This window comes from Dendrobates tinctorius, unplaced genomic scaffold (genome assembly GCF_039654945.1).
Source record: "Dendrobates tinctorius isolate UK_male_01 unplaced genomic scaffold, ASM3965494v1 ptg000044l, whole genome shotgun sequence".
Classification (NCBI taxonomy): domain Eukaryota; kingdom Metazoa; phylum Chordata; class Amphibia; order Anura; family Dendrobatidae; genus Dendrobates; species Dendrobates tinctorius.
This window is the reverse complement of record NW_027361712.1, coordinates 823,575-851,439: the sequence shown is the minus strand read 5'-3', so window position 1 is coordinate 851,439 and position 27,865 is coordinate 823,575.

Here is a 27,865-nt window from a genome sequence, read left to right as displayed (position 1 = left end):
TCCCAGTCAGATGTCTGTCCAGCCTCTGTTTGAAGACTTCCATTGAAGGAGAACTCACCACTTCTCGTGGCAGCTTGTTCCATTCATTGATCACTCTAACGGTCAAAAAGTTTTTTCTGATATCTAATCTGTGTCTCCTCCCATTCAGTTTCATCCCATTGCTTCTAGTCTTTCCTTGTGCAAATGAGAATAAAGTTGATCCTTCTACAATGTGACAGCCCTTTAGATATTTGTAGACAGCTATTAAGTCTCCTCTCAGTCTTCTCTTTTGCAAACTAAACATTCCCAAATCCTGCAACCTTTCCTCATAAGACAGGGTTTGCAGACCGGTCACCATTCTGGTCGCTCTTTTCTGAACTTGCTCCAGTTTGTTGATGTCTTTTTTAAAATGTGGTGCCCAAAACTGGACACAATATTCCAGATGAGGTCTGACCAAAGAGGAGTAGAGGGAAATAATGACTTCACATGATCTAGACTGTATGCTTCTGTTTATACATCCTAGAATTGCATTTGCCTTTTTTGCTGCTGCATCACACTGTTGACTCATATTCAGTCTGTGATCTATTAGTATACCCAAGTCTTTTTCACATGTGCTGTTGCTTAGCCCTATTCCTCCCATTCTGTATATGCTTTTTTTATTTTTATTGCCCAGATGTAGTACTTTGCATTTTTCCCTGTTAAAAACCATTCTGTTAGTTGCTGCCCACTTCTCCAGTTTATTTATATCTTTTTGAATCCTCTCTCTCTCTTCTCTAGTATTAGCTATCCCTCCTAGCTTTGTGTCATCAGCAAATTTAATCAGTTTACCCTCAATTCCTTCATCTAAATCGTTGATAAAGATGTTGAACAATACAGGGCCCAGGACAGAGCCCTGTGGTACCCCACTTGAGAAATTCTTCCAGCTGGATGTGCAGCCATTTACGACCACTCTTTGGGTCCGATCACTAAGCCAGTTATGAATCCACCTAACAGTTGCCTTGTCCATTCCATACTTAGTCATTTTTTCAATAAGGATTGTATGAGATACTTTGTCAAATGCTTTGCTGAAGTCAAGATATACTATATCTACAGCATTTCCTTGATCCACCCAATCAGTGATTCTGTCATAGAAGGAAATTAAGTTAGTCTGACATGACTTATTAGTTACAAACCCATGCTGACTCTGTTTAATCACTTCATTCTTATCCAGGTGCTGACATACATGTTTTTTGATAATTTGCTCAAAGATCTTTCCTGGTATAGAAGTCAGACTCACCGGCCTATAGTTGCCTGGGTCCACCTTCTTCCCCTTTTTGAAGATAGGAACAACATTTGCTCTTCTCCAGTCTTCTGGGACTTCACCTGTTCTCCAAGAATTTTCAAAGATTATGGAGAGGGGTTCAAAAATTTCTTCTGCTATCTCCTTCAGTACTCTGGGGTGTAATTCATCTGGACCTGGAGACTTGAATTCATTTAGGTTAGCTAAGTGTTTCCTCACTATATTTCTGTTTATAGATATCCTGGAATCTTCTATTCCCTTAATGGGACAATGAAGAACAGTTGATGTTACATTTCCTTTCTGAGAGAAAACAGATGCAAAATAGGAATTTAAAAGTTCGGCCTTCTCAACATCCTGTCTTACCATTTCATCATTTTCATCCTGTAAAAATCCTATAGCATCTTTGACTTTTCTTTTACTTTTGACATATCCCCAAAATCCTTTATTATTGCTTTTGACATCTCTTGCAAGCCTCAATTCATTGTCAGCTTTAGATAATCTGATTTGTGCCCTGCAGGTTCTGCAGATAGCATTATATTCTTCTTTAGATATGCCTCCCTCTTTCCATTTTATAAACATTTTTTTCTTCCTTTTTAGCATGTGCTTAAGTTCTGTGTTCATCCATCCTGGCTTCCTTAAATGCTTCCTATTCTTCCCTCTTTTCGGAATTGTTAACAATTGTGCTTTGAGAATTTCATTTTTCAAGATTTCCCATCCTTCCTGGACATTTTTGTCTTTAAGGCTATCCAGCCATTGGATCCCTCCAATTCTCTTTCTGAATCCCTTAAAATCTGCCTTTCTGAAATCTAACCTTGACGTCTGAGTCTTCACAGGTCTTCCTCCTCTAGTTATCCAAAATTCTAAAATAGCATGGTCGCTACCTCCTAGGGTCCCAGCCACTTTTACCTCCTCAACCATTTCCTCCCTGTTTATAAGGATTAGATCCAAGGTAGCAGTTCCCCTTGTTTTCTCCCCTACCTTTTGGAAAATAAAGTTGTCAGCAAGACAAATAATACTCTGAAACTTCAAACCATTTCTTAATATAAATAATTAATTCTAGTATTTCAGTTTGTAGTCAAATATCAGAAAGACTCAAATATGTAAGAAACCTTGGGAGTTTGAGCATCATGATCATTTCACCAAATTTGCCCCTGCAAACCCCAAATCTTGCACATAAATCGGAAAAATAATATTCCAATCTGCAATTGCTTTAAAGGCGAAGGTATTATTGCTTCCAGACTAGTTGTCTCGTGCCAGACTGTACAGCTAACCTGTATGACTCAGCCCCCACCACTGATTAGCAGCTTGTTTAAAATGTACAGTAAGGGTCCCGTTACACTTTACGACGCACAAGCGATCCTGACAATGGTACAACCTGGTCAGGATCACTTGTGCGTCGCTACATGATCGCTGGTGAGCGCGCAAACAGGCAGACTCACCAGCAATCAGGACCAGCGAGGACGCTGGTAACCAGGGTAAATAGCGAGTAACTAAGTGTGAGAGTCCCTTAGTTACCCACTGTGTACCCTGGATACCAGCATGCTCGCGCTGGGAGCTGGTATCCAAGGTAAACAGTGGGTAGCTAAGCACGCGTGGCGCTTAGTTACCCACTGTTTACCTTGGATACCAGCTCCCAGCGCGAGGATGCTGATATCCAGGGTACACAGCAGGTAACTAAGGGACGCGCGTGCTTAGTTACCCACTATTTACCTTGGATACCAGCTCCCAGCATCTGCTTACATCGCTGGGAGCTCGCTGATCGTTGGTCTCCTGCTGCCACATGCAGCAATGCATGCTGGCCAGCGGGAGACCAACGATGAAAAAATGGCCCAGGACATTCCTGCATGATCAGTGATACCCGGCGGGGGGAGCGGTCGCTGATGCGTGCCACACACAGCGAGATCGCTGGCGAGATCACTGATGCGTCACAAAATCGGTGACGCATCAGCGATCTTGTTAGCGATCTTGCTTAGTGTGAAGTACCCCTAACCTGACAATCAGGAGTGTGGGGGTGAATTTTTTTTGTAAAATCAATGCAGAGAAAACTATTATTATTATTATGCATTTATATAGCGCCATTTATTCCATGGCGCTTTACATGTGAAAAGGGGAAATATAGGCAAGTATAATAAACATGTGAAGGACAAGGGACACACAAGTACATAAGGAGAGGGGACCCTGCCCGCGAGGGCTCACAGTCTACAGGGATGGGTGAGGATACAGTAGGAGAGGGTAGAGCAGGTCGTGCGGTGGTTCAGTAGACCGAGAATCATTGCAGGCTTGTCGGAACAGGTGGGTCTTCAGGTTCTTCTTGAAGGTTTCCGTTGATGGTGAGAGTCTGATGTGTTGCGGCAGAGAGTTCCAGAGTATGGGGGAAGCACGGGAGAAGTCTTGTATGCGGTTGTGGGAACAAGAGATAAGGGGGGATTAGAGAAGGAGATCTTGAGATGATCGAAGGTTGCGTGCAGGTTGGTACCTAGAGACCATGTCACAGATGTATGGAGTAGACAGGTTGTGGATGGCTTTGTATGTCATGGATAGGGTTTTGAACTGGAGCCTCTGGGCAATAGGAAGCCAGTGAAGGGCCTGGCATAGGGGGGAGGCTGGGGAATAGTGGGGAGACAGGTGGATTAGTCGGGCAGTAGAGTGTAGGATGGACTGGAGCGGAGTGCTAGAGGGGAGGCCAGAGAGTAGGAGGTTGCAGTAGTCAAGGCGGGAGATGATGAGAGCATGCACTAGTGTTTTTGTGGTTTCGTGGTTGAGGAATGAGCGGATCCGGGAAATATTTTTGAGTTTGAGGCGGCAGGAGGAGGCGAGGGCTTGGCTATGTGGTTTGAAAGAGAGCACAGAGTCGAGGATCACCCCAAGGCACCGAGCGTGCGGGACTGGGGAAAGAAAGCAGCCATTGACATTGATGGATAGGTCTGGTGGAGGGGTAGAGTGAGATGGGGGAAAGATGATGAATTCTGTTTTGTCCATGTTCAGTTTGAGAAAGCGAGCAGAGAAGAAGGCTGAGATAGCAGACAGACATTGTGGGATTTCAGTCAGTAAAGAGGCGAGGTTGGGTCCAGATAGGTAGATCTGCGTGTCATCGGCATAAAGGTGATACTGCAAACCGTAGGATTCTATGAGCTGTCCCAAGCCAAAGGTGTAGATAGAGAATAGTAGGGGTACTAGGACAGAGCCTTGAGGAACACCAATAGACAGTGGGTGAGGTGAGGAGGTGGTGTGTGAGAGGGAGACACTAAATGTTCGGTCTGTTAGGTATTATGAGATCCAGGACAGGGCCAAGTCTGTGATGCCAAGAGATGAGAGAGTCTGTAGCAGGATGGAATGGTCTACGGTGTCAAAGGCAGAGGACAGGTCCAGGAGAAGGAGGATAGAGTAGTGTCACTTACTCTTGGCGGTTAGTAAGTCGTTAGTGACTTTAGTTAGGGCAGAGAAAATAGTGATTTTATCAAAACTGCACCAAGCAGTCCAGTAAGTGACACAATACTGGAAACAGAAACTCTGCCCTTACTTCACACTACTCCCAGATTGCATAGTAAAAACCTGCACATATCTATAATAATAAATGCCCTAACCAGCTTCCGGTTGTAACAACTTCCGTCCAGTTGTAACCGGTGACGTCACCAAACACACGCACATGTTAACCCTCAACACACACTCCTCTCACCTTTCACCTCCACTCATGTCCACTCACTCTTTCACTCCACATACGTTCCTTTCTCTCACTCAGTTTCTCATACTCACACCGTCATCGTCGCTGCCCCGACATCTTCCTCCGCCGCCGCGATCCAGGATCCAGACGTTCTCCAGGCCGCCGACATGTTCTTGCGGGACGCCATCTTGGATATCGTGAAGTCCCGCGATATTAAAGATGGCGTCGCCGCAACAACATGTCGCTGGCATGGACGACATCGGGATCCAAAAAGATGGCGTCGGCGAAATCTCGCGAGATTACGCCGACGCCATTTTGGATCCCGATGTCGCCCATGCCAGCGACATGTTGTTGCGGCGACGCCATCTTTAATATCGCGGGACTTCACGATATCCAAGATGGCGTCCCGCAAGAACATGTCGCTGGCGTGGGCGACATCGGGATCCAAAATGGCGTCGGCGTAATCTCGCGAGATTTCGCCGACGCCATCTTTTTGGATCCCGATGTCGTCCACGCCAGCGACATGTTGTTGCGGCGACGCCATCTTGAATATCGCGGGATTTCACGAAATCCAAGATGGCGTCCCGCAAGAACATGTCGGCGGCCTGGAGAACGTCTGGATCCTGGATCGCGGCGGCGGAGGAAGATGTCGGGGCAGCGACGATGACGGTGTGAGTATGAGAAACGGAGTGAGAGAAAGGAACGTATGTGGAGTGAAAGAGTAAGTGGACATGAGTGGAGGTGAAAGGTGAGAGGAGTGTGTGTTGAGGCGGTGTGGTGTGTTGAGGGTTAACATGGCAAGAGGTGTTAACGACGTCAGCGAAATCTCGCGAGATTTCGCCGACGCCATCTTGCATTCGTGAAATTGCGTCATTTACCTCACGCCGACTTGCTGTGCGGACGCTTGGCATTGCCTGTACCACCATAACTACTGCTGCCTTGGTCCTATGCCTGTTTACTGCCGGTGTCTAATTACTGGACCAATTTGCCTCTACCGCCATAACTATTGCTACCTTGCTACTCTGCCGGTGTCTAATTACAGGGCTAATTTGCCTCTACCGCCATAACTACTGCTGCCTTGCTCCTCTGCCGGTGTCTAATTACAGGACCAATTTGCCTCTACCGCCATAACTACTGCTGCATTGCTCCTCTGCCGGTGTCTAATTACAGGGCCAATTTGCCTCTATCGCCATAACTACTGCTGCTTTGGTCATCTGCCGGTGTCTAATTACAGGGCCAATTTGCCTCTATCGCCATAACTACTGCTGCCTTGCTCCTCTGCCGGTGTCTAATTACAGGGCCAATTTGCCTATACCGCCATAACTACTGCTGCCTTGCTCCTCTGCCGGTGTCTAATTACAGGGCCAATTTGCCTCTACCGCCATAACTACTGCTGCCTTGCTCCTCTGCCGGTGTCTAATTACAGGGCCAATTTGCCTATACCGCCATAACTACTGCTGCCTTGCTCCTCTGCCGGTGTCTAATTACAGGGCCAATTTGCCTCTACCGCCATAACTACTGCTGCCTTGCTCCTCTGCCGGTGTCTAATTACAGGGCCAATTTGCCTCTACCGCCATAACTACTGCTGCCTTGCTCCTCTGCCGGTGTCTAATTACAGGGCCAATTTGCCTCTACCGCCATAACTACTGCTGCCTTGCTCCTCTGCCGGTGTCTAATTACAGGGCCAATTTGCCTCTACCGCCATAACTACTGCTGCCTTGCTCCTCTGCCGGTGTCTAATTACAGGGCCAATTTGCCTATACCACCATAACTACTGCTGCCTTGCTCCTCTGCCGGTGTCTAATTACAGGATCAATTTGCCTCTACCGCCATAACTACTGCTGCCTTGCTCCTCTGCCGGTGTCTAATTACAGGGCCAATTTGCCTCTACCGCCATAACTACTGCTGCCTTGCTCCTCTGCCGGTGTCTAATTACAGGGCCAATTTGCCTATACCGCCATAACTACTGCTGCCTTGCTCCTCTGCCGGTGTCTAATTACAGGGCCAATTTGCCTCTACCGCCATAACTACTGCTGCCTTGCTCCTCTGCCGGTGTCTAATTACAGGGCCAATTTGCCTCTACCGCCATAACTACTGCTGCCTTGCTCCTCTGCCGGTGTCTAATTACAGGGCCAATTTGCCTCTACTGCCATAACTACTGCTGCCTTGCTCCTCTGCCGGTGTCTAATTACAGGGCCAATTTGCCTCTACCGCCATAACTACTGCTGCCTTGCTCCTCTGCCGGTGTCTAATTACAGGGCCAATTTGCCTATACCACCATAACTACTGCTGCCTTGCTCCTCTGCCGGTGTCTAATTACAGGATCAATTTGCCTCTACCGCCATAACTACTGCTGCCTTGCTCCTCTGCCGGTGTCTAATTACAGGGCCAATTTGCCTCTACCGCCATAACTACTGCTGCCTTGCTCCTCTGCCGGTGTCTAATTACAGGGCCAATTTGCCTCTACCGCCATAACTACTGCTGCCTTGCTCCTCTGCCGGTGTCTAATTACAGGATCAATTTGCCTCTACCGCCATAACTACTGCTGCATTGCTCCTCTGCCGGTGTCTAATTACAGGGCCAATTTGCCAAAACCGCCATAACTACTGCTGCCTTGCTCCTCTGCCGGTGTCTAATTACAGGGCCAATTTGCCACTACCACTTCATAACTACTGCTGGGCAATTACAGGGTCAATTAGTATCTGTTTACTCTACAATACTCCAGGACGCCTTCTTCACTGCCAGATAACTGCCAAATAGACTCCTTTACCTGTGCCAACATGAGTCATAACAAAAAGTATGCCAATGCCAGTGAAAGGAAAGTAGCTTTAGCACTACAACAAAAACAACGCCGTGCTAATGAGACTCCTGAGGAAAAACACCATCGCCTTGAGAAGATTAAGGCTTATAAACGCCGTCGCCTCACACACGAATCCCCTAACTCTAAATCCATAAGATTGGCTGAAGAAGCCTCTGCACGCCGTCACCGCCGACAACAGACGGCCTCTTCCTCATCATTATTATTAGACTCACAACAGGATGCTTCCACATCAGCATGTGGAACAATTTACTGCTACACTTCATCCCATATGCCGTTCACTGACATAACTAATCAGCAATCTGTTTCTGCCCTATCAATACCACCATTCAATACCGATGCACAGTATGCCAATGCCAGTGAAAGGAAAGCAGCTTTAGCACTACGATAAAAACAACGCCGTGCTAATGAGACTCCTGAGGAAAAACAGCATCGACTTGACAAGATTAAGGCTTATAAACGCCGTCGTCTCACACACGAATCCCCTAACTCTAAATCTATTACATTGGCTGAAGAAGCCTCTACACGCCATCACCGCCAACAACAGACGGCTTCTTCCTCATCATTATTAGTAGACTCACAACAGGATGCTTCCACATCAGCATGTGGAACAAGTTACTACCACACTTCATCCCATATGCCGTTCACTGACATAACTAATCAGCAATCTGTTTCTGCCCTATCAATACCACCATTAGTCAATACCAACGCACAGTTTCTTCACATACAAGCTGCAGTTAGCCCGCAGAAAGTGCAACCAAGACAAATATACGTTGGTCTCAAAACTAGGCGCACCCCATTGGTTGGACATGCACTTCTACTACAACCTCACATTTTCACTAATGATGAAAATAGTATTACCGAACACAGCTGTGGTGACATGACCCATGTACGTGAGCATTGCGAAGCTTTGCATTTTGTAGCAGAGATACCTTCTGATAACAACTTTACGCTCTGCTGTCAGAAGGGTAAAGTCCATGTACACATACTACAATATCCTGATGTCTTTACACGTTTGCTGAAAGGGCAAATTAACTTTAGCAAAAATTTCATGGATAATATTCGAAGTATTAACAGTTCCTTTGCTTTTGCCTCCATGGGTGCAAATATTTCACCACCTCCTGGATAAGGCCCATACTGTTTCCGCATACATGGCCAGATCTATCATAGAACTGAAACACTACATCCCTCAGATGACCAGCAACGCGCATTTGCCCAACTTTACATTCTCGATACCACTACCGCAAACGAACAACGCTTATGATGTAAAGAAAATCAAAAATGTCATCCTACATTGATGAACATTATTGCCCTTCAAATCCAAACTATTAATCCTTTTGTGGAAGCTTATCAAATGTTACGTGATGTGGAAGAACAAGAAAAATTAAATCTCTACAAAACGGAACTGTCATGCCAAACATCACTATGCCTATTAAACAAGATCGTACTCAAGACCCTCGACGCTACAATAATCCCACTGTCAGTGAAGTAGCAGTCGTGTTTCAAAATGACAATGGTGAGCCACTAATGTCCACTCGCAGGATTTCAGAATACTCAAGATGGCATGGCCGCAAGAACATGTCGCCGGCGTGGACAATGTCGGGATCCAGGATGGTGCCGGCGGAAGAAGATGTCGGGGATCGTGGAGCAGCGACGATGACGGTGTGAGTATGAGAGACGGAGTGAGAGAAAGGGTCGTATGTGGAGTGAAAGAGTGAATGGACGTGAGTGGAGATGGTGAAAGGTGAGAGGAGTGTGTGTTGAGGCGGTGTGGTGTGTTGAGGAGGTGTGTGTGTATTGAGGGTTAACATGGCAAGAGGTGTGTCACTATCCTCTCGATGCGATAGCATCGGGCCTTAATCTACTATAATAAATGCGCTAAGCAGCTTCCGGGTTGTAACAACTTCCGTCCAGTTGTAACTGGTGACGTCACAGCACACCTCTTGCCATGTTAACCCTCAACACACCACTCCTCAACACACACTCCTCTCACCTTTCACTATCTCCACTAATGTCCACTCGCAGGATTTCAGAATACTCAAGATGGCATGGCCGCAAGAACATGTCGCCGGCGTGGACAACGTCGGGATCCAGGATGGCGCCGGCGGAAGAAGATGTCGGGGATCATGGAGCAGCGACGATGACAGTGTGAGTATGAGAGACGGAGTGAGAGAAAGGGTCGTATGTGGAGTGAAAGAGTGAGTGGATGTGAGTGGAGATGGTGAAAGGTGAGAGGAGTGTGTGTTGAGGAGGTGTGTGTGTATTGAGGGTTAACATGGCAAGAGGTGTGTCACTATCCTCTCGATGCGATAGCATCGGGCCTTAATCTAGTTCTCTATAAAAGCCTTGTGCCTTAAATAACAGAATATACCTATAGGAAAAAGAAAGCTTAAGAGTTTATGAACTTTTAGGTCCTAAAAGTTGTTAAAGTTAATGAAGTAAAATTAAAAGAATCAAAAATATTAGACTGTAATTTTTTATGGAATAAATTAATTCAATATTGCTCTCAGTATCTGGTGTGATCTCCTTTTGCAATTTTAACATGAGCTGCTTGTTTCAAGTCCTTCTACCAAATTTTTGTAGGATTAAGGTGTGAATATTTGAGGTTTTGGGTTGTAATAATCACCTAGGCAGGTTAACAATATAATTATTTTTTATTCCTTACATCCACAGTCTTACAGCAATTACAGGTAGATGGTCACAATGCAATGTCCCCAGTCCATAAGATTCCATACTGCAGCCGATAGTTCAACTGCCCGCTTACCAGGAGATACCCACTGTCTCTCAACTTTTCTTTGGCTCACAGCATTTGTATCTTCTGCCGGTACAGTCTGTAGCAACAGTCCATGCTCATCCAAATGATGGATATCATGGCCATAGCACATGTATCCCAGCCAACAACAACAGTCCTTAAGATAGTTCCTCACAGGATGATGAATATCACGAAAGTAGCACATGTACCCAGCTCCAACCAACAACAAAATATAGTACACTCCCAACTGGGGTTCTTCATACGTCTTTCTGAGTTCAGTGATAGGCAGAGGAGCAGACATGTATTCCACTAGATTGATCCATGATTCCGAGGGCTGCTCCTGAAAAAGTCTGCTTGCAGAGGGAGCCAGAGATTTCTTATATCCACAGCTCCCATTCAGGACATTCTTCCACAGGATTGGATAAATGTGGGGGAGGTTATCCATCATTTTACAATTGTTCACATAACCTGCACATTTATCTTAAGTTGTGTAGGTTAGTAAACTGCAGTGGCCTGAAGCAATAAGTAATCAGAATGCATTCACATATTAACATACAAGAGGTCAACGTATGGTTCATATGAAACAATGGCTCCATTGTGGCCTCTGAGACACTAACAAGGGAAATAAAATGATTGCTTTACCTGATCTCCAATCTCGTGTTTGACCTTTGGTATAAATAAGATCCAGCCTGCACATCTTCCTCTGCTTACTGTCACAGAATTGAAATATTGATTCCTGAAGCTGAACACTTTCCAGGTGAAATTAGTACACTTAAGTGGCGAGCAAGCAAATCTCTAATTAAAAACAGCAAGCAAATCTCTAATAAAACACAACATTAATATCGACATAACTTGTGCACTGTGCTGGAAAAAATCTGCATCCCTTAGAGTCATGGATTCCACTCTATGTGCATTGGTCCAATATTCTTAATCTATGGCCAGCTCCTCACATAAGGTTAGGTCTTTGATTAGCAATTACAAAACATTAACTTTATTCTTATTTAACCACTCTTTTATAAAATGACTTGTGTGCTTTGGATCTTAATCTTGCTGCATGTCCCACATTGTCTTAATAAAATTCAGCTCATGGACAAATTTACTATAATTTTCCTATAGAATGTTCTGGCATCGCTTATAATTAATTGTTCCATAAATGATGGCAAGTTGTGCAGCAAAAAGGGCCCAAACCATGATGCATACTATCACAACCATGTTTCATAGATGGTATGAGGATTTTATGCTGTTTTGCCGTGTGATTTATTTTTTACAAACATAACATTTCTCGTTTGAACCAAAAAAACTCTTATTTTCATCCATTCACAAAACATTGTTCCAATAGCGTTCTGTCTAGTCATCCATGTGATCTTTAGCAACTGAAGGTGGACTAGAATGTAATTTTGAGAGAGCAGTGACTTTCTCCTTGAAATCCCGCCATTCACACCATTGTTTAGCTAATGCTGATGTTTACAAGTCCACCACCAGTAGGACACTAAACTAATGCAAAAAAGGCCTTTAGTTGTTTAGAGGTTACCGTGGGTTGCTTTCTGACCCCATACTATTATATGTCTTGCTCATGGAGTGGTCTTTGCTGGGCGATCACTTCTGGGGAGCGTAAAAATGGTTTTGAATTTCCTCCATTTGTTCACAGCTTGGCTGTGGATTAGTGGAGACCAAACTCCCTGTGAATGGTTTTATAACCTTTTTTATCACCAACTTTTCTTCTGAGGACCTCAAAATTTTCCTTTGTTCATACTATGATATCCTTCCACAAACCTGTTGTCAAAATCAGATTTTGATAGAAACTAATTCTTTATTTAAGACATGTCACCTACTCTTACCTGATTATCATCTCAATTAATTTACCAGACTCTAATTTCACCAGCTGTCTGGTGTATTTTTGACCCCACATCTATCACCATGGGTAATTATTGAGATCTGTATGCAATTTGTGCAAGTGTTACTGTTTGGGTCTTGGGCAGTATGGGTTCTTTTACTTATATTTTGATTCAGTTTATGAACTTTGGGGTTTGCATGACGGCATTTGACTTTATGGTATTGCCGAGCATGCACCCATACATATATGTATTTATTCATGGATCAATATTAGGGTATTCCCATTTTATGTCTCAGTTATGGCATTTTTGACTGGATTCTTGTGAATGAGGGTCATTGCTGTGGCGAGCAACTATGTGCTTGTTATATATATTTTTTCTGCCCCAGCTTTGTCACCTCTTTCCTTTTGTCCAAGATTAAAATGCTTCAGGTTTTTTGTTTTACTACTTTGACTTAGTCCTAATTTCTGACATGTGAGTGTTCTGATTACCTTACACCATCCAGTCTTTTTCTCTCGGCAGTTGTCGCTGCTTTTTCCCATATCAAATAATCACTTGATATTACCATTTTATATTCGTCTGTTTCTATTTTGTGTCCAATATTAAATAAAGAGCATTACATTTTATTATATTTGACTCACCTCCTCCTGCTTTCAAAGGTTAATAATGGCCCCATAAGATGCTCCATAGAATATGCCCCATATGCTGCTCCATAAAGGTTATGGCCCCATAAGATGCTCCATAGATTATGCCCCATATGCTTCCCCATAAGATGCTCCATAGATTACGGTATGACCCATATGCTGCTCCAAATGGTTATGGCCCCATATGTTGCTGCAAATAAAAATGACATACTCACCTCTCGTAGCTGGAGGCCAGGTGCTGGTGTTATGAGCAGGTGGGGACACTGGCACGCTATGGGGGACAGGTGCCAGTGTCACCGCTGGCTCAGGACACCGGCACCTGCGATATTCACTTGTCCCTGTTCAACCGCTGTGCACTAACCACGTCATCGTGCCCTCTGACCTGAACATCACAGACAGAGGATGCGGAGGACAGAGCAGTGCATGTCGGTGGAACGGGGACAGGTGAATATCGCATATACTTACTCCCTCCTGGTGCGGTCTCTACAGCCCCTCTTCTCCCACGGTCTCCGACAACTCTTCCCTCCTTCAGCGTTCACGTGGTACCGCTCAATAAAGTCATGAATATGCATGAGCCGTACCACGTGACCCCTGAAGGAAGGTGCCAAGACCTTGAGAGAAGCAGGGAAGGCAGAGACTGTGCCAAGAGGGGGTAAGTATGATCTGACGCCCCGCTCCCCCTCCCCTGCCAACCTCCTGGCATATATATATATATATATATATATCCACAACTCGGGCCTGAAAACACATGGCACTCCCCAACTGCTATATATACCAAAAAGATCAAGGAAGAATAATGCCATAAAATGTGATTTACTTTATTGAATGACGTATAACAAAGATAGACATAAAAAGATTGACATAAAAAGAGATGGATATATCGGTGGATATCACTGGTACAAATGTGCTAAACATGTACAGATACACAAAATATGGTATACCTAATAATCCGATGTCGAAGATATCATAGCCAAGTGTATCAATAAGGGGTATAAGAAGTATATGACGTATGTGCATTCTTAGGCGACTAGATTGTAAGGTGCTATAGTAGTATTACTATAAAGAAAAAGAGCTGTAGGCATCCATGGCAGTCATATGGTCACCACCCAATATATATGACCCAAATGGCAAAAAAGAGCTCTCAGCAGCTAATGCATAATATGGCCAAATTAAGTGCACGACATTGCTATAATAATTTGGACAAAAATTCATGTCCTAACAGAGAGGTAATGATATATGTATTCACCCCCTGTCACCGCTATGACACTGCATAGACACATATACTGTTATAATGCAACACTGCTATAATTTGGACAACCCAGTCCTAAAAAAGTGCTAATAGTGCAAAATGTAGGTCTGCTGTCACAGCTGTAACATTAAGTAAACGTGCAAAAAGAATTGGCCAGAATGTTCAATAATTGTAAATGTGCTGTTTTAGGCAATTAAGATGCCAGATAGAGATTACATAAAGTAGTATATACCCACATAGTCATGTCACAGACATGGGTACAAGGAATGACACAGAGTGTGCATAGCATATAAGTCCCCATAGAAATGCTAATAAGCCCCCTTGATTAAAGAGCACATATGACCTGAGATACCGCGGTCCCCGACGCGCGTTTCGCCTTAGCTTCGTCCTGGGAGGTAAGTGAGTGTGGCTGTGGGGTGTATTAGAGTATATATAGCAACATGATTGCAAATCATTCACTGCTGAGAAATCATCCGGTGTCCGGCGTGTGACGTCATCATGGCGCGCGTCCCCCGGCCGCACAGCCACTCCCCATCATACACGTCATGATGTGGAGATGGCTGAATGAGGCCAGGGAGAGCGCGTTACCACGGCGACGCACCACGCTGCAGGATGACGCTGCAGATAGGTAAGCCACTCCTCCACCCGACGTGTCAGGGTAGAGAGGCAGGCTTAACCCGTCCAACAGACGTATCCGCACAGAGTGTGCACGGTGCTCCGGGAGATGCATAGAGATTAAGGTATGATAAAGTGTCTTGAAATCATGTTGCTCAAATGCATCATTTATAAATAAATGATAGACTTAAATAGCGTCCTGTCAGATTGTATACAGAAATACATGTTTCCAAAATTTTCACCATTAAACCATACAGTATACATGGGTGAATATCTGTTGATGAGATATAAGGAGAAAATTCTAAAAATTATTAATATAGAGAGAACTATATGGATGATAAAGATTTAGGAAGTTTAGCAGTAATATATATAGCGGCAAAGTTGAAAATTTCAGCTGCATACAGTATGAATCACATCGTACACTAGAGAATTGAAATCAAGGGCGTATGATGTCATGAATTATCCCCCTAATTGTCAACATAATTAGAACAATATTACACCGTTAAGTAAAAAATGGCCATATGGAGATATGGAAATGTAACATAACGTATCACTACTAGTGTTGAGCATTCCGATACCGCAAGTATCGGGTATCGGCCGATACTTGCTGTATCGGAATTCCGATACCGACTTCCGATATTTTTTCAATATCGGAAGTCGGCATCGGAATCGGAAGTTCAAAGTTGATTGACAGCCGAAATGACGTCATCATGATGCGCGGTGTGTGCGCATCATGATGCGCCGTCATTTCGGGCCTTCCGGGGGTCTCTGCCGGCCTGCCGGGGGGCTGTGTGGACTGCCCGGGGTCTGTACCGGCCTGCCGGGGGGCTGTGCCGGCCTGCCGGTGGTCTGTGCACCCTGTGGGGGTCTGTACCGGCCTGCCGGGGGGCTGTGCCGGCCTGCCGGGGGGCTTTGCTGATGTCTGGGGGTCTGTGCAAGCATCGTCCGATGGGACTACAAGTCCCATCTGGCGATGCCTGCTACCATGACAGTGATTGACACATTAGCCAATGATGGGACAGTAGTAGTCCCATCATCCGGCTAATGTGTTAAATGTTAAAAAAGAAAAAAAAAAAATACTACATACATACTACATACATACTACATGCATGCTACATACTACATACATACTACATACATACTACATGCTACATACATACTACATATATACTACATGCATGCTACATACATACTGCATGCTACATACATACTACATACATACCACATATATACTACATACATACTACATGCATGCTACATACATACTACATGCATGCTACATACATACTACATACTACATATATACTACATACATGCTACATACATACTACATGCTACATACATACTACATACATACTACATACATGCTACATGCATAACACATATATACTACATGCATGCTACATACATACTACATGCTACATACATACTACATATATACTACATACATACTACATGCATGCTACATACATACTACATGCATGCTACATACATACTACATGCTACATACATACTACATATATACTACATTCATACTACATACATGCTACATACATACTACATGCGACATACATACTACATACATACTACATATATACTACATACATACTACATGCTACATACATACTACATACATACTACATGCTACATACATACTACATATATACTACATACATACCACATACATACTACATGCTACATACATACCACATATATACTACATACATACTACACTCACTGGCCACTTTATTAGGTACACCATGCTAGTAACGGGTTGGACCCCCTTTTGCCTTCAGAACTGCCTCAATTCTTCGTGGCAGAGATTCAACAAGGTGCTGGAAGCATTCCTCAGAGATTTTGGACCATATTGACATGATGGCATCACACAGTTGGCGCAGATTTGTCGGCTGCACATCCCTGATGCGAATCTCCCGTTCCACCACATCCCAAAGATGCTCTATTGGATTGAGATCTGGTGACTGAGGAGGCCATTTGAGTACAGTGAACTCATTGTCATGTTCAAGAAACCAATCTGAGATGATTCGAGCTTTATGACATGGCGCATTATCCTGCTGAAAGTAGCCATCAGATGCCTGTTCTTAGCTGAGAGGAGTGGTACCCAGTGTGGTCTTCTGCTGCTGTAGCCCATCTGCCTCAAAGTTCGACGCACTGTGCGTTCAGAGATGCTCTTCTGCCTACCTTGGTTGTAACGGGTGGCAATTTGAGTCACTGTTGCCTTTCTATCAGCTCGAACCAGTATGCCCATTCTCCTCTGAACTCTGGCATCAACAAGGCATTTCCGGCCACAGAACTGCCGCTCACTGGATTTTTTTTCTTTTTCGGACCATTCTCTGTAAACCCTAGAGATGGTTGTGCGTGAAAATCCCAGTAGATCAGCAGTTTCTGAAATACTCAGACCAGCCCTTCTGGCACCAACAATCATGCCACGTTCAAAGGCACTCAAATCACCTTTCTTCCCCATACTGATGCTCGGTTTGAACTGCAGGAGATTGTCTTGACCATGTCTACATGCCTAAATGCACTGAGTTGCCGCCATGTGATTGGCTGATTAGAAATTAAGTCTTAACACACAGTTGGACAGGTGTACCTAATAAAGTGGCCAGTGAGTGTACATACAATGCATTCATACAATACATACATAGACATACAGTACATATAACATAGAGTAACATACTTACCAATACTTGTCACATTGTTCCCCGAAGCCATTGTCTTTTACGGAATAAATATTAACATAACAAACCACAAAAATACTCACCCACGATCCGAAGCAGTCCACGAGTGTGTCCGACGACGATCTTGGGTAGAGAACTGCAGCATCAGCTGATGCTGCCGTTCTCTACGGGCTGCAGGAATCCAATGACGGAAGGTAGGTATCCTTCCGCACTGTATTCCGCCGCCACTTAAAAAAAAAAAGTCCCTAGTCTCACTTTATGCCATTGCTGCGTGGGAAATTCCCACACAGCAATGGCATAAAGTGAGACTAGGGACTTTTTTTTTTTTAAGTGGCGGAGGAATACAGTGCGGAAGGATACCTACCTTCCGTCATTGGATTCCTGCAGCCCGTAGAGAACGGCAGCATCAGCTGATGCTGCAGTTCTCTACCCAAGATCGTCGTGGGACACACTCGTGGACTGCTTCGGATCGTGGGTGAGTATTTTTGTGGTTTGTTATGTTAATATTTATTCCGTAAAAGACAATCGCTTCGGGGAACAATGTGACAAGTATTGGTAAGTATGTTACTCTATGTTATATGTACTGTATGTCTATGTATGTATTGTATGAATGTATTGTATGTAGTATGTATGTAGTATATATGTGGTATGTATGTAGCATGTAGTATGTATGTAGTATGTATGTAGCATGCATGTAGCATGCAGTATGTATGTAGCATGCATGTAGTATATATGTCGTATGTATGTAGCATGTAGTATGTATGTAGCATGCATGTAGTATGTATGTAGTATGTATGTGGTATGTATGTAGCATGTAGTATGTATGTAGCATGCATGTAGTATATATGTAGTATGTAGTATGTATGTAGCATGTAGCATGTATGTAGTATATATGTGGTATGTATGTAGCATGTAGTATGTATGTAGCATGCAGTATGTATGTAGCATGCATGTAGTATGTATGTAGCATATATGTAGTATGTATGTAGCATGTAGTATGTATGTAGCATGCAGTATGTATGTAGCATGCATGTAGTATATATGTAGTATGTATGTAGCATATATGTAGTATGTATGTAGCATGTAGTATATATGTAGTATGCATGTTGCATGCATGTAGTATATATGTAGTATGTATGTTGCATGTAGTATATATGTAGTATGAATGTAGCATGTATGTAGTATGTAGTATGAATGTAGCATGTATGTAGTATGCATGTTGTATGTATGTAGCATGTAATTTTTTTTTTCTTTTTTTTTTTACATTCAACACATTAGCCGGATGATGGGACTACTACTGTCCCATCATTGGCTAATGTGTCAATCACTGTCATGGTAGCAGGCATCGCCCGATGGGACTTGTAGTCCCATCGGACGATGCCTGCACAGACCCCCGAAGCCTGCACAGACCACCGGCAGGCCGGCACAGCCCACCGGAGCCTGCACAGACCACCGGCAGGCCGGCACAGCCCACCGGAGCCTGCACAGACCACCGGCAGGCCGGCACAGCCCCCCGGCAGGCCGGCACAGACCACCGGAGCCTGCACAGACCCCCTGGCAGGCCGGCACAGCCCCCCGAAAGGCCCGTACAGACCCCAGAGAGGCTGTACAAGGCAAAAACAGGGTTTTTCTTATTCCGATACCGGAAGTCCCATAGACTTGAATGGGACTTCCGGTATCGGAATCGGCGATACCGATACTTTTTTTTTTTTTTTTTTTTTTTTTTAAGATCGGCCGATCCATTCCGATCCGATACTTTGAAGTATCGGACGGTATCGCTCAACTCTAATCACTACGTATTCCTTCCCTAAATACTTTGTATGGAAATATAATTATAACCAGAGTGTTATCCATGTGCAAGTCAATTAGCACATGAATATATTGAGATTACAGAGGTGAGGACTCCAAAACAGGTAATGTGTGAACCCGAAGACATACATAAATGTACTAATGAGTGCACACTCTATCTAGACATCAAAGTCCACAGTGTAGACATACAGCAGTCCTGAAAAATAAATCCCACGATGATCACATTCTCTCTTGATTTCCCATGAGTGTCGACCAATAGATATTCGAGTCCCTCCAATATCAGATGGAATGTAACAGCTTCTCAATCAGTAGGCTTGGAGGTGTCGTCCTGACCCGATGTCCAAATACACCACACACCAATGTGATACAGAAACTAGGAATAAAATGAAAATTAAAAGATATAAAATAAAGAAAGCCAACCTACACCTTACAACAATAGCATCCTACAGAAATGGGGCAAAGCTCAGAACCTCATTGAGTCCCCTTGGTTGGTCCGTTCCCAGCTTATATATCCATTCGGCTTCTTTTTGAGCTAATGTTTTCTTCCAATTTCCACCACGGTGGTCAATGTGAACCTTGTCTATTCCACAGACCTTGAGTAGTTTGGGATTACTCCCATGGACCAATTTGAAATGTCTCGGAACTGATTTGAGAGTTGTGTTATCCTCGGTATCCGAGGCATTTCTAATGTCCCTAAAGTGCTCCCTAACTCTGATTTTTAAAGGCCTGGAGGTCATGCCAACATATATTTTTTCACATGGACATACAGCATAATATACTACACCAATAGAGTTGCAGGTAATGTGCTGCGTGATGTTATATGTTATGCCACCATCACTGGATTTGAAAGAAAAAGCCTGTTGCATATTAGGACATGCAATGCATTCCTTACATGGGAAAAAACCCCATTTGGGACCCTTCGACCCAAATGCTCTCTCAGGTTTTAGACCCATATGATAACTGTGCACCAATTTGTCCCGTAAATTACTGGACCTCCTATATGTAATCGAGGGATGTTTGGGGACATGTTTTGCTAGAGTTCTATCGGTCATGAGGATTGGCCAGTATTTATCTAAAGCCTGTCTCATTTCGTGCCACTTATCATTAAATGAGGAGATAAATCTCACTTTTTGTGTTTCTAGAGGTCTATATTTAGAAACAAGCAGGTCTATTCTCTTCGCCTGATTAGCCTTTCTCATTCCTCTATGGATGCTTCGTCTAGAGTAACCTCTAGACGTGAACCTAGATGTAAGATCCTCTGCTTGTCCCTGATTGAATGAGAAAGGCTAATCAGGCGAAGAGAATAGACCTGCTTGTTCCTAAATATAGACCTCTAGAAACACAAAAAGTGAGATTTATCTCCTCATTTAATGATAAGTGGCACGAAATGAGACAGGCTTTAGATAAATACTGGCCAATCCTCATGACCGATAGAACTCTAGCAAAACATGTCCCCAAACATCCCTCGATTACATATAGGAGGTCCAGTAATTTACGGGACAAATTGGTGCACAGTTATCATATGGGTCTAAAACCTGAGAGAGCATTTGGGTCGAAGGGTCCCAAATGGGGTTTCTTCCCATGTAAGGAATGCATTGCATGTCCTAATATGCAACAGGCTTTTTCTTTCAAATCCAGTGATGGTGGCATAACATATAACATCACGCAGCACATTACCTGCAACTCTACTGGTGTAGTATATTATGCCGTATGTCCATGTGAAAAAATATATGTTGGCATGACCTCCAGGCCTTTAAAAATCAGAGTTAGGGAGCACTTTAGGGACATTAGAAATGCCTCGGATACCGAGGATAACACAACTCTCAAATCAGTTCCGAGACATTTCAAATTGGTCCATGGGAGTAATCACAAACTACTCAAGGTCTGTGGAATAGACAAGGTTCACATTGACCACCGTGGTGGAAATTGGAAGAAAACATTAGCTCAAAAAGAAGCCGAATGGATATATAAGCTGGGAACGGTCCAACCAAGGGGACTCAATGAGGTTCTGAGCTTTGCCCCATTTCTGTAGGATGCTATTGTTGTAAGGTGTAGGTTGGCTTTCTTTATTTTATATTTCTTAATTTTCATTTTATTCCTAGTTTCTGTATCACATTGGTGTGTGGTGTATTTGGACATCGGGTCAGCACGACACCTCCAAGCCTACTGATTGAGAAGCTGTTACATTCCATCTGATATTGGAGGGACTCGAATATCTATTGGTCGACACTCATGGGAAATCAAGAGAGAATGTGATCATCGTGGGATTTATTTTTCAGGACTGCTGTTTGTCTACACTGTGGACTTTGATGTCTAGATAGAGTGTGCACTCATTAGTACATTTATGTACGTCTTCGGGTTCACACATTACCTGTTTTGGAGTCCTCACCTCTTTAATCTCAATATATTTATGTGCTAATTGACTTGCACATGGATAACACTCTGGTTATAATTATATTTCCATACAAAGTATTTAGGGAAGGAATACGTAGTGATACGTTATGTTACATTTCCATATCTCCATATGGCCATTTTTTACTTAACGGTGTAATATTGTTCTAATTATGTTGACAATTAGGGGGATAATTCATGACATCATACGCCCTTGATTTCAATTCTCTAGTGTACGATGTGATTCATACTGTATGCAGCTGAAATTTTCAACTTTGCCGCTATATATATTACTGCTAAACTTCCTAAATCTTTATCATCCATATAGTTCTCTCTATATTAATAATTTTTAGAATTTTCTCCTTATATCTCATCAACAGATATTCACCCATGTATACTGTATGGTTTAATGGTGAAAATTTTGGAAACATGTATTTCTGTATACAATCTGACAGGACGCTATTTAAGTCTATCATTTATTTATAAATGATGCATTTGAGCAACATGATTTCAAGACACTTTATCATACCTTAATCTCTATGCATCTCCCGGAGCACCGTGCACACTCTGTGCGGATACGTCTGTTGGACGGGTTAAGCCTGCCTCTCTACCCTGACACGTCGGGTGGAGGAGTGGCTTACATATCTGCAGCGTCATCCTGCAGCGTGGTGCGTCGCCGTGGTAACGCGCTCTCCCTGGCCTCATTCAGCCGTCTCCACATCATGACGTGTATGATGGGGAGTGGCTGTGTGGCCGTGGGACGCGCGCCATGATGACGTCACACGCCGGGCACCGGATGATTTCTCAGCGGTGAATGATTTTCAATCATGTTGCTATATATACTCTAATACACCCCACAGCCACACTCACTTACCTCCCAGGATGAAGCTAAGGCGAAACGCGCGTCGGGGACCGCGGTATCTCAGGTCATATGTGCTCTTTAATCAAGGGGGCTTATTAGCATTTCTATGGGGACTTATATGCTATGCACACTCTGTGTCATTCCTTGTACCCATGTCTGTGACATGACTATGTGGGTATATACTACTTTATGTAATCTCTATCTGGCATCTTAATTGCCTAAAACAGCGCATTTACAATTATTGAACATTCTGGCCAATTCTTTTTGCACGTTTACTTAATGTTACAGCTGTGACAGCAGACCTACATTTTGCACTATTAGCACTTTTTTAGGACTGGGTTGTCCAAATTATAGCAGTGTTGCATTATAACAGTATATGTGTCTATGCAGTGTCATAGCGGTGACAGGGGGTGAATACATATATCATTACCTCTCTGTTAGGACATGAATTTTTGTCCAAATTATTATAGCAATGTCGTGCACTTAATTTGGCCATATTATGCATTAGCTGCTGAGAGCTCTTTTTTGCCATTTGTGTCATATATATTGGGTGGTGACCATATCACTGCCATGGATGCCTACAGCTCTTTTTCTTGATAGTAATACTACTATAGCACCTTACAATCTAGTCGCCTAAGAATGCACATACGTCATATACTTCTTATACCCCTTATTGATACACTTGGCTATGATATCTTCGACATCGGATTATTAGGTATACCATATTTTGTGTATCTGTACATGTTTAGCACATTTGTACCAGTGATATCCACCGATATATCCATCTCTTTTTATGTCAATCTTTTTATGTCTATCTTTGTTATACGTCATTCAATAAAGTAAATCACATTTTATGGCATTATGCTTCCTTGATCTTTTTGGTATATACTCCTGGCATATATGACTCGAGCATAAGCCAAGAGGGGCACTTTCAGCCTTAAAAAATGGGCTGAAAATCTCAGCTTATATCAAGTATATACTGTATTTATTTTACTCATTTATATAGCGCTATTAATTTCCACAGCATTTTACAGACATCATCATCACAGCTCCACTTGGGACTCATAATCCATATTCCCTATCTATGTGACTTTTGGAGTGTAGAAGGAAACCAGAATACCCGGAGGAAACCCATGCAAACACAGGGAGAACATAGTAGATAATAAAGTGATCCAAAGTGATCCAAATAGTCTGAAGAGCTGTAACGTCACTCACAAGAGGAGGAAAGCGGTGCTGGATCTCAGAGAAAACAATAGGTGAGCATGTTATCACACACACACACAGTACATTACATACACAAATTTATAAAAAATAAAAGCATAGGAGTGCTTATTTAAGCTCAACTGTAGAAATGATATGTAGTGGGATCAGTTCATGCCCTGCAAAAAAAGCTGATGTTACAAATAGCAAAATCCTTGCATGTTTGAGGACTCTCCCTTCTCTACTGCTTTTTCATATTGCATTTGACCTGGGCGAATATGAAAATATTGTCCTCAATTCAGAAGAAGAGGAAAATGCCTGTAGGCTTGGATTTCCATCCATTAAGGATTATTGCATTGCTATTAATCTTTCTATGTTAAAAGACTGGTGGGTGTGGATCTCAACAACAGCTCTAGCTATAAAATAGTACCTCACCTCATAACCATTTATAAGCAGACTTGATAAGCTAGTGATGGACTCTAGCACCCCTGGCCACCACTCAAAACACGGTAACACATTCCTTCTACATATGGCTCCACTGTCCCCCAAAGCTCAATTTTTATATCTTATGCTGGGGGAATTGGAATACTCATCAACTTAAATAAACTTAGGGCAACAGAAAGGTTGATACATCTGTATATTGGTCCAACTATATATACTGACAAGAGTTTACAAAATATTGCAGTCTCCAAAATATTTTTGTACATTTTAATGCCTCCAAAATGTTTTACCAATATCTCTGAATGAAACCCTTTCTTGACTCTCTCCACCACTGACCTGTATGTGACCTTATCCATTTATCTCAGCTCCCTTGTAAAAAATCTGAAATTCACAAGACCCATATGCAACATGCACATAGCAACTTACAAATTGACAAACATTCATATATTTTTTCATGGGAAATGGACTAGGCAAGTCCTTCATACAAAACACCAGGTTTATGGCAGCCAGATTTATTGTGAAAAATGTTAAATATGCCTGTCATTACAAGGAAGCTATGAAAATCTGGATGAAATAGTATTACTGTAACATCCAGGCTAGTATCACCCCCTCTGTTTCCACTTTGGTTGCTGGATGTTTCTGCACCTTTGCTGCAGGCAATGTGGAAGTCCTGTATTAAAGCTGTGACTTTTTGTGCTGCTCAGTCAGTGATCTATGGGATTAAATACTGGATTATGAGAGTGCTCTTTTATGTGAGCTCTAAGGTGGGCTATCTTCTATTTAAACTCCAGAACCTTTGACTCTCACTGCCAGTTAATAGTGATTTTCTTCGGTTCACACCCCAATGCTATTACTCCTCTTGTGCTATTTTGATCAGTCGGTTTCTGACTTTCTTATGAGTTGTTTGAATACCATCTTCCTTCCTGAGCTATTCCTCAACTAAACTTCTTGGTACCAAAGCAAGATAATGACCCTATTTGGCATCAGCTTGTGCATCCAGTCAGCATCTGACTCCATGGCCCCAACCCAGGGGCCCCTATGCAAATCTGGATCCTTGTACCGCGAGTAAAGGGTGAAGGCCAGTAACACCAATGGGATCTGGTAGATGGGCTGACTTGAGCTATGGTTGTCCATGCAAGCCCTATTAACAGGTACCAGACTGCCATGAACAGTGGCCCCATCACAATTACACACCTCAAAATCTCTAATCTTTGTTGGATACAATTTGGACACAAGGAGATACTCTTAAAACCTTCTGTGGACATTTTCTAAAATTCAGACCTTTTGGGAGAATATTTTCAACCTACTTTCAACGATTATACAGTAATGTGCAAAAGATTTAGGCAGATATGGAAAAATGCTGAGACTAATGGTTTAAAAAAAATGTTAGTTCATTTTTATTTAAAAAAATGCAAAGTGAATGAACAAAAGAAAAATATAAATCAAATCAGTATTTGGTGCGACCAAACTTTGCCATCAAAACAGCATAAAAGCAGTAATTTTACTAGTTACAGTTGCCCAAAGTTTTTGAAGGAACTCGGCAGGGAGAGAGGATGTCAAAACATCTTGGAGAACTAGCCACAGATCTTCTGTGGGTGAAGGCTTGTACAAATCTTTCTATTTGTGTAATCAAAAACATACTTAATTATTGGCATGACTGCGGCGGCTGCCGCGCCTGTCACGACTGCGCTTGCAGCCACCGTGCCCGCCTTGCCTCCCAATACTCACCGCGCTGTTCTGGTGTCCGGCGTCCAGCTGCTTCAGACTCCCGGCGTCTCCCCTCCGCTCTGTTGGCATCACGTCTGACGGCGGACCTGTGCATGCGCCTTAGGCAGTGGCTGCGCGCTCTGTCAGCCCTTTAATGTATTGCACCTGATCTGAACCTTCTGCGGTCCAATCAGATGTCTTTGCTGGCTATATCAGCCCACCCTCCCTTAATGGAGGCACCTTATTATTGTGTGCGCTCCTGTGTACTTAATCTAGGCCCCTTTGTGGGTGCTCACCCACTGTACTAATTAACCCCTTGTTTTCCTGTTTGTCCCCAGCTCCCCTGTTTTGCTGCCTGTGATTCCCAGTCATCTGCTGTCCTGGTGGTCCTTCACCTCCTGGTCCTGTCCAGCGGTCCCTGTCCCCCTCTGTCCTGATCCCTTCCCAGTGCCTCTGGTCCCACTCTCCAGTACCCCGAACCTGTTAGGCCTTCCAGGCCCCTACTCTCCTGCCTTCCCTATTTATCTTAGTCTCTCAGCTTCTCTACGAGCTGTCCCTCTTGGTACCGGCTGTCTCTGTGCCTGACTCCCCCGGGCCTGCTCCTAATGGTCCCTGTATAGGGGTCGGTTCCACCTGGTTTGATCACCCAGGAATGGTTCGGTGCTGTGACCCATAGGGTCCACTCCTGGAAGCTAGCTCCTACTAGGGGTCACAATTATGCTGAGATCAGGGCTCTAGGGGGGGGCATATCATCACTTCCAGAACTCAGTTCTTTTTTATGCTGAAGATAATTCTTAATGATATTGGCTGTATGTTTGGTGTTAGTGTCCTGCTGCTAATTAAATTTGCATCCGGTCAGATGCCTCTTTGATGATATTTCATGGTGGATAATTATCTGTATTTACCACAATTTATTTATTTGTATTTACTGTATATAGAAAAAATGGTGGCCGAGGTAACTTAGTGCAGCAAATACCATCAGCTCAGAACTTGCAGAATCCAGTGGGACAGGCTATACCTATCTACTGTTTGAAGAAGTCTGGTTCATCAGGGAAGAATTGCAGCCAATAGAACTTACATTTTACATGGAATCAAGGTCAAGTGACTCAATTATGCATGAGCACAGCAGCAGAGTTGCAGACTGGACTGATGAGTCAAAATATGAAATATTGTAACAGAAGACAGCTTGTTCACCAAGGGTTGGAGAGCAGTAAAATATTGAGAGTCTACATGCAACAATGAACCATGATGGAGGCCCTTCAAAGTTTGGAGCTGCATTTCAGCAAATGGAGTTGATTCAGGATAGGAAAAATGTAGTCAGACAATCCGCACTGCGAATCACTAAAAACTCGGATTATTAATACAGTGGTCTTTATTCTACGCGTTTCAGAGTCTCACAGAACTCCTTCCTCAGGAAGCACTGAGGAAGGAGTTCTGTGAGACTCTGAAACGCGTAGAATAAAGACCACTGTATTAATAATCAGAGTTTTTAGTGATTCGCTGCGCGGATTGTCTGACCACATTTTTCCTATCCTGATACTTCTATGTTGGTCCCTCATGGATCTGTGTGGGTGTCCTGAGGAAGGAGTTCTGTGAGACTCTGAAACGCGTAGACTAAAGACCACTGTATTAATAATCCGAGTTTTTAGTGATTCGCTGTTAAGGATATGAAATCAGTATATAGTTATGAAGATATTCAAAATTTATATATGCATAGTTGCTATATTTGAGTCATGGACCCTTTAAGTATATACTGAAATTAGCTCTTAAAAACTATTTCTGCTAACACGTTATGATTCAGTAATTCTTGGTGTATTGTTTGCTACGCTTGCCCATAGCTTGACCTGTAATAGATATTTGCATAACCTACCTGTTCAGTAAGGAACAATAGGGGAACTCGTTAGGAGTTCTTGTGACCAAAAGCCATTGT